Source organism: Gambusia affinis, linkage group LG02, assembly GCF_019740435.1.
Source record: "Gambusia affinis linkage group LG02, SWU_Gaff_1.0, whole genome shotgun sequence".
Classification (NCBI taxonomy): domain Eukaryota; kingdom Metazoa; phylum Chordata; class Actinopteri; order Cyprinodontiformes; family Poeciliidae; genus Gambusia; species Gambusia affinis.
The window spans coordinates 23,829,173-23,842,843 of NC_057869.1; positions in this window are offsets into that span (position 1 = coordinate 23,829,173).

The window sequence follows — 13,671 nt, forward strand, 5'->3', positions numbered from 1 at the left end:
CAAACCACAGCATGGCGCTCAGGCGCGTACCCGCTGCAGCAGAAAGCTTTCTGTTCATAGCCTGATGGCATCCTGACAACACAATCATTTATGGAAACTCACATTTGAGCAGAAAGAACGAGATTAAAAAGGTAACGTAAGCAGGAAAAGGCGCTCAAAGCAAAACTCAGGACATGAGTCCAAGGAGAAAAGGAGCTGTAAGGCTTCCTGGGTACAAGCAGTCAGACGTTTTTTTGTTTTGACCCTGAATCTCTGCGGGCTCCCTGCTCCAACCTGTAATTAGCCTCAGCCTAAAAAGCTACGAGAGTTTGATTACAAACTTGCAGCACTCCTGAGGAAAACTAATTAAGCATTTCAGTGTTCAAAAATCTTTCCAGGGGCTACCATATACTTACATTCAGAGCTTAAAATAGGGCTGCCGGCGCAAGAGGAACGGAGGCTAATTCAACGAATAAGCATCGACTTTGATTTAGACTCTTATTTGCATAGCTAGATGTAATCTTTTCTAAAGTTTCTGGGGCATTCCCATACCCCCACTCACTGCAGAAAATTCCAATGTATATTTCAATCCAGTCTCCTCTTTGCTCTTCCAGGAAAAGTGTGGGATTTGTGGTTTGGATACAGTAAAAGGATTCAGAGGAAGGGCCTGGGGTAGGTGAGCGGCCGCTGGCAGGACTTGTCTAGAACTTACCGCGTTTCCATGCCACCCTGTTTTCTTTTCACCTGGGTCCCTTTTCTGATCCTCATTGTATTGTTTTTTTTTTTTTTTTTTTTGCTTTATTCGGATTTACGGTCACGGAGGAGAAGAAATGGATCCCAGGCTCTGAGCGGTGGAGAAGGCTCTCTGGCTCTTGTCCTGGGCGCTGCGGTGGCTGCCGACCTCACAGTGACCTGAAGGAAAACTGCTTAATCCTGCCACTGGCTCTTGAACTCCACCCCTTTACTGTATAATTACACAGCCCTACACAGCTTATGGCATTGTAATTATCGTACTGAGCGTACGAGCCTTTTAAAATTAATGGAAAACCATTTTGTGTGTTTTTTTCCTCACAAATAAGGTGAGTTATTGCTCTGAAACGGCCATTTTAATCAATAATGATTAGCTTGTGTTTTTCTGGCGCTAATTTTCACCTTCATGTGGAGTGGTTTATATCCTGTGGGCTGAGGCCACCACAACGGCCTGCAAATTAAAGAGAGTGTGATGCCGGGCTTTCCCTGTATTTTCGGTGTCAAATTATAATTTGTGCGTCGAAACGTTCTAAGAGGAGTCACGTTTTCAAGCAGTGCTTGTTATTTTCTATCTAATTTTTCTGTTTTTCCTCCATTACCCATGGAAATCACCACACATCGCCAGTCCATCCTGTTTGCAACCTTTTTAGGCGCACCGGCAGGCCAGAGTCAACAGCTGTGGGACGTTGGCAGGCCGTAAGTCCGTGCAGGTCATCACAAAGACACATGAGTCAGCACTGGTAAGTGCAATTTGGAGTCAAGATGCCTTCAGTTCAAAGGAGGAGAACCGCACAGCGTCACCTTCCTAAAATAACGGCATAGGTCAGCTTTGGTCAAAAGATGATTTGGGCAAAGAAAAATGACATGGTCCGTTATTTTAGAAAGGTGAGTATGGATGTCTTGATTACAAGATGGAACTATTGTCTTACAGGAACAAAAATAACCTAAACTGCTGGTCAACCAGGAGGTGATTCCTGGTATTTTTCTGTCATGTCAAACGTTACTTTACAACATAATAGATCCAAATACAATGCAATATGATATGATACTATATGCTGTGCTCGTATAAATGATTAAATAAGACATATAATGCAACTTGATTAACTATAATACATCAAAACTCATATCAATCCAATGGTTAGGGTTGTGATGAGGTCTCGTGCCAGGAGATCTTAAAATTTGTCGTTTGTCATGAAAGGGTCTGGAAACATTTAGCTGCTACAATCAGTTTGACTTTACTGGGAGAAGTGAGCTTTGAGGACACCCCAGCTGTGTTTAAATAGTTTCTATGGCAACTCCGTGCGTACCCAGTAGAAACTGTAGGCGGCAGGAGAGTCACAGACGACACAAATTTAGACATGCCCTGCAACTAACACGAGTACCATCCATAGGCACCTGCCGAACCGCCACAGACACACCACTGAAAGATAAAAAATATAATAATGAAAAAGTGGAAGAAGTACAGCCATTATAAGATGTTTTTGCTGTGTTTCTATCCAAGCTGGTCTTGGTGTGTCACTGGTCATGCAACACATCTCCATTTGCAATGATTGGCCAATAATGCCAGATTGTTGTATGCTAGCTTGGACATTTCCATCACAAACTCATGGAAAGACAGTAAGGAAAGGATGGAACAAAAGTGTCTCGTTTCAAGAGTCTCCAAGTGAAAGCCTCTCCTCTATATAACAGAATATATCAGCACAACTGAGGTTTGCCACATTTCACCTGAATGAGCCACGAGACAGCAGGAACAATGTCATATGAACAGAAAGCCTGAAGATGCTTGGTCATACGCAAAATGCAATGGTTGAGGAAAAACAAACATGGCATTTCAGCACAAACGTCTTACAGTACGGAGGTGGAAGTGTGATAATTAGAGTCATGAAGCTAGGCGTTATCTCCTCTGCATGCCAAAGTTCTGTTGAGTCCAATATGAGGTCATCAGTTCAACAACTAAAGCTTTAGCTAAGTTTGGTGAGCAAGGAAATGTTCAGCTGCACCAAAAGTCTTATCACAAGGATTTACTTTTTTATACAAAGCTTTTGTGGAGTCTGTTGTGTGTTATTGAACACAAACTGGAAGAGGGCGTATTTTCTTTTTGCTATGTGGCAGTTCTTGCATAAAAGGCATTCTAGGTGAGTTTGGGTGAGACCTTCCTTCTGCAAGAAGCCTAATCTGCCAAACAATTGACTGAATAGAAACACAAAGACGCAAAACTTTACTGATCTCATATTAACTGATCTAGAGAGGCTAACGGTTTTCAAACTTGTCTGGATCTAAAATTGTAGTTTTATAAATCTTAAACTGGGTGTTCAGTGATACAACTTTGAGCAGGGAAGTTTAGATTTTGAATTACAGATTGACAAATCCAGTCCAGACTCCTTAAAAACAGGAACAATTATGTTTAACTAGGCTGCACCATCAGGCATAAGTGGTACACTGCAACATTTTCTGATAGTGCTGACTGAACATGAAAAGAAACAACATAGCAGAGTCATTAAGTGGGCAATTTAAGATAACTTTGTATTTATTACCAGTTTTTCATTGTTTTGATGCCCCCTAGACTGTGGCGCCCTGAGCAGCAACTGGGTATTGAGAACCTCTCAATACCCAGCTGCATCACATACAAACCTCCTCTAAAAAAAAAAACCTGTGGGTAAATATCTACGGAAGCCAATTAGTACCAAACCATGAGGCAGTGCTGACGATGCAGCACAAATGACAGAAATACAGAAACACTCCTCACTGTTGCTCTTCCTCCTCCTCATCATCTTGACAGTGTTTTGTCACGTTGCTTCTCAGAGCAGACAGGGATCAATACCTCAGCTGTTAGCGAGATCTCTAGTGTGTGAAACCACAGCCAGCTCGAGCATCTACTCACTGCTCTGTGGCTGATTTCACGTCAGTATTTATTATTGTCATCTTCACAGCCAGGCGGCCATGACAGACAAGTCGTGAAGAGTTTCTCACAGCCTGTAAGCCAGGATATAAACAGTTGTCCGTCAAGCCGACACTCATCTATGTACAGTTAAGCGACATTTCATTCACCACCCAGTACCTCGGAGCACAATCTCATCGTTTTACCAGTGTTTCCAAGTCAAAACATAGCACTAATAATTAATGCAATCAATGTAACTCATGACGGCCTGCCATAAGACTTGCAATGCAGAAGAAACGGGAATTTGTGAGCCTCGTTATTTGGATGCTTGTTTGCAGCGACAGACCCAGAGCTCACACACTACTAAAGACACGGCCAGAATCCATCTATCTCTCTCCAGCGCCCTCCTAATCACTAGTGAACAAGACACAAAGTCACCGAAACTCCCCTGCTGGAGATAAAGACTCTTAATTTAGAATCATCACCATCCTGGAAAAACTCCCAACTAACATGCGTTTTGCGGTAAAGTCTTCAAAAGATGAAATCTCCCAGTCATTTTCCCTGCTTCCCAAAACATCCTCTCCGTGACAACAGCTTCTTCAGTCAGAGGCTTCTTCAAAAACCGCTATAACACAGACTGCTGCAGGATGCCATCCCTGCCCACAGCCATCAGGGTTTGCAGCAACTCAGAAAACTGGATGAGTTACAACCACATTTAATTTCCCCTTGAGGGATTAACAAAGGGGATTTTGAATTTGAATGGAACAGAGTTCGGTTTTGTAAAGTACGCTTCTGATTTTTGTAGATCCGATTCTGTTGTTATGAAAGAGCTAAGTGGATCCTGGAGTTTGTAATTTTGCCTGATGAGTGATAAATGGAGATGTTTGTGTGTTTTTCTTTCTTAAAAAAAACAGTAACGTTTCACTCACTTCATCATTTGTAAGCCGACCCTGATGTTTATGCAGGGGTTTGTTTGTGATATATCTAACATTTAATGCATAAAATTAGGGTTAACTAATTACAAACCCGCGTAAACATCACTTGTTTGCGACCCGCGAAACTAAGTAGCAATTTTAGCAGGGTTGTCGCCTCCTGCGACCTCATTAATTCATGGAAACGTGCAATATCATGACAAAACATCATGGTTATGGCTTCCACGGAGCCGGCTTGGGTTTCGCTGGAGACCATTTTCTGTCTGCATTAAGCTGTTAGGAGGAAACTCAGCACTGTACACATTTCAGGCTCGCCCTTTCAGCAAATGACTGAGGTGCTGTTTATTTTCCAGCCTGTCTTTGTTTTGTTACTTTAAGCACCATGTCTGTCAGCCGTAGTGTAATTATATGGAGACAGAGGCGCAGGAGGGGAGGGGGCATGGAGACAGCCTTCCTTTTCAGTGGCTGTGAGCCACAACCAGTACAGCCTGAAGCTGCTTGTCTTTTTGAAAAGCAGCCAAGAGACTCTTCAGCTCCCATTAAACCCTTTAGATCACCCAAAGAGTTTTTTTTTCTTCTTCTTCTAATTCACCTCGCAGTTTTCATAAGAACTGATCTGAAGAGGAAGAGGATAAACTGCACATGGCAAACACACGAGCTAGCCGGCGTGTGATTTATGAGAGAAATCAGGCTCTTGCGCGAAGCTTGGCTTCATAATTACCTGTCAGGTCTTAAATTGTCCATCACTGAACTTTTTAATAACTTGTGAAACATTTACAAACATTTCTAGCAATTATGCAGATCCGCCTTAAGGCACGTTAGTCCAGTCCGGCTCCAACACACTGCCAGTCTCCGGAAAAAAAAAACAACAAAAAAAAAACGCCCAACTACAAAAATGAGAGATGGTATCTACTGCACATCAAGCAGTTGTTGCTAATTACTGCCCCTAGAAAAGAGAGCTGAGACGTTGAGGAGTATTGCGTTCTGAATCACTGTAAATAAATGGTTTTGTTTAAATAGAAAATGTCATTTTCTTAGATGAGAGATTATGAATGTGTTTGCTGCATGAAATAGGATTTCAAAGCAGGTTTACAAGGATCTGGACTGACAGAATGTGCACCACTGCTGTAAATGGCAGCTGCTGAGCATCAAATGCACTCGATTAACTCATCACCAGCAAGTGTGATTTCCTCTATAAAAGCAGGAACTTAGGCATTTTGCTGATCTGGAGCATAATTTATGAGTTTGTTCATTTGTAAATCAGGTCCGTGGAAAGCTTCAGATACCGCACTCATACCTTTCACATCATTTTCACATCATTTTATAACCACAAAGTTCAGTGAATATCGTCACTTTAGACCACAAATTTATACAAGATGAGACAGACGCACATTTTCAACTGGATTTAGGTTTTGGTTTTGAGAGGCTAATTCTAACCAGGCAGTATGTTGTGGGTCATTGTCCTGCTGCTTTCATGTAAAGTTAAAATTAGCCTTTTGGTTGCTTCTCTGATTACGAAATTAAATTTTGTACAGCTTTGATCTATTCACTTATCACTTGTTGTTTGAAAAAGGAAGCTATTTTCACTTAATTTCATGTAGGGGTATCAGAGTGAAGTGTGTGCCATATCATATTTTATCAATATGATACTTTTATCATATTGATAAAATCAATATGACAAGATGTCCAAAACCTCAAGAGGTTGCAACATTTCTCCAAGCCATTCTGAAATGCACACATAACTTAAAAAGAAAACGTCAGACTTTGACTAGCAGATAAAATTAGATAGATGCATTTGATCAATCTGCAGGACAGCTCAGCAGGGCATCGTTTGATGGACAGAAACATGTCCATCAAAGATGAAAAACGTCCCCTCTCATCTCGTAAAAACACGCTTGGTGTACCTGGTGGTGCCTCCTGTTCTGTCTGCCAGGGTGAACATGGCACACAACGCGATGGGAACAGACTCAAGTGGCTTTTTTTTGTCTTTTAAACCGTTTCCATTTTCCATGTAGCTCAGTAAACTTATGTCTCCTTTAAAACCATTGGGTTTTTTTTCAAACAGCTGTTTGAGACACTTGTGACTTTTTCTACATGAAGCTTTCTAAATTTACCTGCCAAGTCAAAGTGTTGTGAAGTTTAGTAGAGTGTAGCCGGTGGCCCATTCCTTCAGATGACTCCTGTCAGTTTAAAATGCTGCACAAGTAATTTAAGGCTGTGGACCCAGATCAGCGCATGGTATTTAGCAATCCAAAACAACATCTAAAGTACTGTAGGCCTCGCTTGCCTCAGCAAAGGTCCAGGTTCATAAATCAACACTAAAAAAAAGAGCTTAGACAAAAATAGCATACATGTAAATTTTATTGCTTCAAAAGGGACAATGTACTTGACAGTGCCAAGGTAAAAGAACAAACAAAAACACAGAAAATATTTTGTGGACTCCCAAGACAAAAGAATGAGTTTTTAAAATATGTAAACTTAGCCGCATCAGGCATAAAGCTGACACAAATAGGCCATCAAATCAGCAGCTACTACCTGCAGACTCTGCTCTCTGGCAGAAACAGTTTGTGACCTCAAGCTCACATAGAAACACCTGAAAGTTCACCTCATAATGGCCCAAATAAATAGATAAAGAAATAAAGATTCAGAGGGTTTTACTTACTAGTCGTAATGTAAGTCTGACTGATAAAAGGCTTGATAGTAATGCTCAGTAGAATGACATTTTCCTTTGATATATAAGGTCATCAGCTGAAAACTACATTTTGATCTTACTCAGGTTGTGCTTGTCTGATGATCATTTTCTGAAACATGTAAGTTTCACAGAGCTGTTGCCTTGCAGCAAGAAGGTCCTGGGTTCGATTCCCAGCCTGGGGTCTTTCTGCATGGAGTTTGCATGTTCTCTCTGTGCATGGTGTGTTCTCTCCAGGTTCTCCGGCTTCCTCCCACAGTCCAAAAACATGACTGTCAGGTTAATTGGTCTCTCTAAATTCTCCCTAGGTGTGAATGGTTGTGTGTCCTGTGTGTCTCTGTGTTGCCCTGCGACAGACTGGCGACCTGTCCAGGGTGAACCCGCCTCTCGCCCAGAACGTAGCTGGAGAGGAACCAGCAACCCTCCAGACCCCATTAGGGACAAGGGTGAACAGAAAATGGATGGATGGATGTAAGTTTCACGTGTTAGCACAGGTGTTAGGTCAAGCATTGAGCTGCTTGAGCTAACACCTGTGGTTCTAGTTGCAGCTTGACTCTCAATGTTGTTTTTAAGTTGCCAGTGACACTAAGAACAACTTTTCCTCCGAAGGAAAGACCAACAGCAGTGTTTAGAGGATCCTCCAGTGGCCACCCAGAAAACAAAAACAGCACTTTATGCATGTCATTTTTCTCTGAATCGAGACTGACTGGACGACAAACTGAGCGTACATCTGAGGCTGGAGAACCAAGACGGGGCGGACGCTCCTGAACTATCCCCCAGCAAGAGGAAACCCGAGCAGGGTCAGTACCGCTCTGGGATCGACCGCACTGGCATCCACCAGAGCCAAAACCTCATTCTGGAAGTTTGGAAAGCGGAGCGGAGTGACAGCATTTCCTGCATCCATTTGGAGTCCCACAATATGGAAAACATTTCAGCCTCTGAAAGGAGAAACGTCAAGTCATGCGTCGGTGAGGTTGTGGTTGCTCGCGGTGGTATTTTTGAGTAAATCGGAGTTTGAGAAAAGGAAGCCTTTTATCTATAAACAATAACAAACTGAACACGGGAGGGGCTGCCGGTTGGAAACCTGATTGTGTGGTCTGAGGAGTAGAATTGTTCTTTGTCAAATAAATGGCGTTTAGATTTCTGTGAAAAAGAAAAGAAAAAAGAACCTCAAACATTCTCTGTTTCTGGAGAAAAAGAAAAGAGCTGCAGCTATTGTCTGGGCGGCGAGGATCTGCACCAGCATAACCAGGCTTGATATTTACACGGGCCGCTACAGAACTGCTATTTAACCGCTGTGTGTTGTATACATTTCAGTGGTTTACAAAAACTGCAGCTACACCTATTTAAAAATATCCCGGGAGAACAAACAGAACATGTGAACTCTAAGCTTTTGTTTAACCTCTGAATCAGTCCTGATCCTCTGTCAGAACGATGGATAAACTAAACATTTCATCAGCCGCATATGAAGGTCTTGCAAAGTATTTATGCCTTTTTTCCACAGGGATATTCAGTCAAAAAGCTCCTGGTGACTCTGGAGGAGCTGCACAGATCCACAGCTCAGGTGGGAGAATCTGAAACCAGGACATGTTTCAGTATTGCACTCCTCAAATCTGGATGCTATGGAAGTGTGACCAGAAGAAAGCCTCTGTTGAACGAAACCTCTTTGAAATTCTTAGAAGGTGGTGGTGGTGGTGGCGGCATCATCCTGTGGGAATGCTTGTCTTTAGCAAGAACTGAGAAGTTGTTCAGAGTTGATGGGAAGACGGATGCAGCTACTCACAGGTTAGCACTGCAAGAAAATGTATCAGAGGCGGGAAAAAATATGAGACTTGTGTGGAGGTTTACCTTCCAGCAGGAAAACAACCCAACACAGCCAGAACTACCTTGGAGTTGTTCAAATCTGAGTAAGACCTAATCAAAGCACAGATTCAAAAGTATTCATGTTCTCCATTCAGTCTGACTGAGCTCGAGCCATTTAGCAAAGCAGAATGGGCAACATTTTTCAGCCTGTGAATGTGTGAAGCTGATAGACGGTTCTGTCATGCTTGTCCCAATAAAAACCCAAATGCAGATGAACACCATGGTGAAAAATGAAGAAGTCTGATTAAAATAAATGACTTAAGAGGCGCAAATACAGATAAGGCAGAGCATGGAAGCAGACTGACAGGAGCCAGAGACGAACATTGGACATCCAGGAGCCTATGTACCGAAGGGCGAGATTGTTAACAAGAAGCAGAAGCATTTTCCTTTCACTTCATAATTGTGTGAAATGTTTATTTTTGGTTGACCTATCAAACGAAAATAAAATAAATAAAAAAAACTTGAGGGGGTACTTATATCTTTGCAAGTGTAGATTCAACACACACAGTGCTAAAATATTTGAAAGTGACTGCATATTCTCCTTCACTGTCGTGTTTTCTAGTTTGTGTGAACTACATGGTCAGACAATGCCAAATTGTTTCCCATTCTCCAGCATTTTATTTAATTTTTTTACTGTTTTTACAAAAAAAAAATATCCCAGATTAAGCCACAACCTTGATATCTGTCTGGCAAGAGAAAAAGGGGGAAAATGTCAAGGTTATAGTGCGGTGTGAATGACTCAACAGCAATTAGCTTGTTTTTGCTGCGTCTCAGTCATTTATGTCTAGAGGTTTATCACGTGGCAATTAGACTGGAAGAGACACATTTTCATGGTGATAAATTCATTTTCCCACAAGATGCTTGACTGAAAGGAGTCCTATTATGCTTCCTTGAACAAGTTAGGATAGGTCCGTGGGTTGCACAAAATATGTGCATTGCATTTTTTGCACAAAATCATTCTCAGATAATGAGAAAGTAGTCTGCTCAGTTTTGCCCATTTTAAGCTAATTTCAGAATGAAAACGTTTCAATCCGTTTTGCCACTTTAAATACAAATGAGCCGCTGCTGGCCACGCCCCCCAATGCCACATTTACGCTCGACTTCATACGTGTGAAAGTGGCTGGAAACAGATGGAAAGTTCGTCTACAACCGTACATGTTTGACTCAGAAGCAGCAGCAGTTTCTGAATGGTGAGTCAACAACAAAACCCTCGTTGTTGACTTGTTTTCCAGACAACAAAAAAAAGACAAAAAAAACAAAACAAAACATTATTGCCAGAACACGCCTCTGTTGTTGTTGTTGTTGTTGTTGTTGTTGTTGTTTTTTGTTTTGTTTGTTTTTTTAAAGCGCTTAGTTTGTTTCTGGAAGCAATAGAAACCCAAATGGAAGGACGAAAACGCACAAAAAGTGATTTTTGCAAAATAGGTCTCCATTAAACATTTTTTCTCTTACTTTTCCTGCTTAAAATTTTAAGCATGTTTCATAAATTCCTTGTACGCAACAAATACGCACGATTTAAAGCCTTTGACTGTGTGTGCAGTCATGGGTAAACCTCAGCAATAACTTCAAGTCTTTTATGAGTTTATCAGTTTTTCACATCATTGTGGTCCACTCTGCTTCAAAATATTATTCTTTCCAGGGGTTCATTTCCGCATAGGTCTTAGTTTACAGATTATTTAATCCGATTAAGGTCTGGACTTTAAATGGACCATTGTGGCACCTTTTACAGTTTCTCAGGTCATTTGTGGTCAAAAGAGAGAACAACGATTGAAGCTCAAAACCAAAGATTTTCTTTCACGACAACTTTGGCAAAGAGAAAGATGATATTGGCAGAATCAGAACCCAGGTTGAAATGTTTGAAAGTTGTGAGCAAGTTTTCTCTCTGTAGGAGACTGGACCACATAATGTGGGAATAGTCTTGCAACCCTTCCCAGATTAGCAGGCAACAATAGCTCTCTAACCATCTCTTAAGGCGTTTCTGATGCTTTTCCATTTTGACATTTTATCAAACAATTTTTGCTTGACATGGGGAACTATTTACCAACCAGAATGGACTCAAAGTCCTGTGTTATTAGCTTTAAAACAGATCTGTCACACACAAGCACGGGGAGTTTTCACTTTTTGCATATTTCCAGACGTCGATGGGGAAATCCATCCACATTAGCATGGAAAGCACTTCAAAATTCAATCAAACAATGAAAAGACAATTGACAAGTGAGGACAACCTCTTTCTTTGCTGTGAAAGACCACATGCTTGATCCCTGCGACTTTATTTGGCGACATGATTAAACAGCCCCTTGACATAAAACGTGCAGGCTATCATTAGAAAACCCCAAACTATTGGAGACGTTAAACATGACTCTTTCATCTTTTTTCCTTTCTTCTTTTCATTCTCTCTTTTACACACGCAGACATTATTCCTCATATCAAAGCTCTTTATTGAACTTTGGCAGGCTGGCTGAAGCCACAAAGCCTCATTGTCCGACCTCATCTCTTACCAGTCTGAAGCGCACAGCCCTTTCTCATCCCACGCCTTTTTGTCTCTGGTATAAGGTGTTACAAACAGTAATAATAAGGGTGGAACCGAGAGGTCTCGTCTCTGTATCACAAAAGCGGCGTTTCGAGGACAGTTTACCGAGGCGACATGTTTGAAGTAAAAGAGCTGATTTTCCGCTCCTTCGTCGTTTTGTTAAGAGACAACAAAACTCTCTTGTTTTTCTGCAGCCGTAACAAGATAGTTTTTTGTTTTCTTTTTCAATTGAGTATGGCTGTTGAAGAGCAGCAGCAGCGAGGGGAAACTGCTGGATCTGAGTTCAGCTTCATGCTGTCAAAGTGAATTATTGGGGAGTTTTTTTGTTGTTTTTTTTTTCTTCTCCCTGTCAGTCGAGCTGGGACTGAGGTGAGAAAAAATGTGACGGCTTGTCAGTGTGGCGATGTTGCAGGCACCAGCCTGAGTCCTGAAGGGAACATTATCACATCTGCTGATGTTCTGAAGATAGCAGAAGATGTTGTCAGCGCAGGCCCTGCAGTGCTGCTGTCGGCCTTTACTTTTACCTTAGGACCTCTCCTCCCTCCCCCCCGCAGCCTCTCTACCACCGCGCTCTTTGCTCTGTCATGTTTTTCATGCTTTTTTAAATCTGCTACCCTGGAAAGTCCAGAAAACCTAGACAACCTTGACACTTTGCCAGGTTTTTAACATAAACAACCTGCAAACCACATAAGTGGGTTTACATTACACCTAAAGAATGAAGGGATGTTGTCATTATGACAGATATTATTTCAGTTTTTGTGTTAATTTGAAATATGATTCCTGTCTAGATCTAGGAAGCCTTTTTGCGCCACAGGTCTGAAAGGGTCTGGCATAGCCCTATAATTTTTAATTTTTTAAAAACCTTTTGAAAGAATTGGCACAATGATTGACTTTACTTAAAATGTCCTGAACACTTGACACGAAGTGGCTAAAGTGAAGTAATTCTGACCAAAATAGAAATTTTTTTTGTGTTTTTCAAACTTTCAGGGGTTCAGTTTTTGTGACAAAAAGTTACATTATTTTTAAATCAATAATGTTAATTGATAATGTAAATCAATCAATAAAATCAATGTGTTTTATTGGCTGAAATGGTTCACACTATATCTGAAACCCTTTTTCTTTCCATTTACAACCTGCTAGTAAATAGTCAGCTAACTTCATTTCGGTATAGTTACAAACACTGGAACTGTTGTGAAAAAAAAAAAAATCACTCTTGAAAAACCAAGTGACATTTCCTAAAAAGGTTTAGGTTATAATTTAGGCTTAAAATAATCTTATGTCTTTGCAGATTTTTGAGACTTAAAACATAAAACGTTTGTCCTTCCATGCAATGAATGCCTTACACAACTGAACTGGAAAGAAAAACTATTGTAAAGATTAAGATTATTGGAAGAAACACGGTTGTGCAATGGAAGTATTTTCTTCTTAATCGTCCGATGAATTCAAACTTTAACTCAATTCCAACTTATGTTTGGCTCTCTACATTACAGTGAAGACACGACAGTCACAGTGAATATAGTAGTGGCAGCATGCTTCTTGCTTGTACTTTTCTTCAGATGGAGGACGCTTTTGGTCTTCTGAAGACCTAGCCAGTATTGTGGAAAAAAACAAAAAGTGAATTCAAGCAAGCATTATCAAAATAAGTAAAACAATACCAACAAGATACAGTGAATATAAGAACTAAATCTGCCAGGAAACAACTTCCTGTGGACAAGGGGAGGATTTCTCTTGTTTGTAACTGGACCCACTTATTGTAAAGTCATGGTCTTTTTAACTAAAACCTATCTGAACTGCGAGTTAGTCAGAAATGAAAATACCCACTCAAGTCTGAAGCTGCAAAAAAGTCCACACACATCTAAAAAAAAAAAAAAGAAAAGAAAAGTGATGATGCAATAACGCTGCACACACTTACCTAATCTAAACGCCCATCTTATAACATTTTGGCGTCATGCAAACAGAAATAGCAGGGATTCAGACACAAGAAGCTGTTAGGTTAACACACCCACGGTAATCTGAACATTGGAAATCGGATTGTGGCTCAAATAAAGCA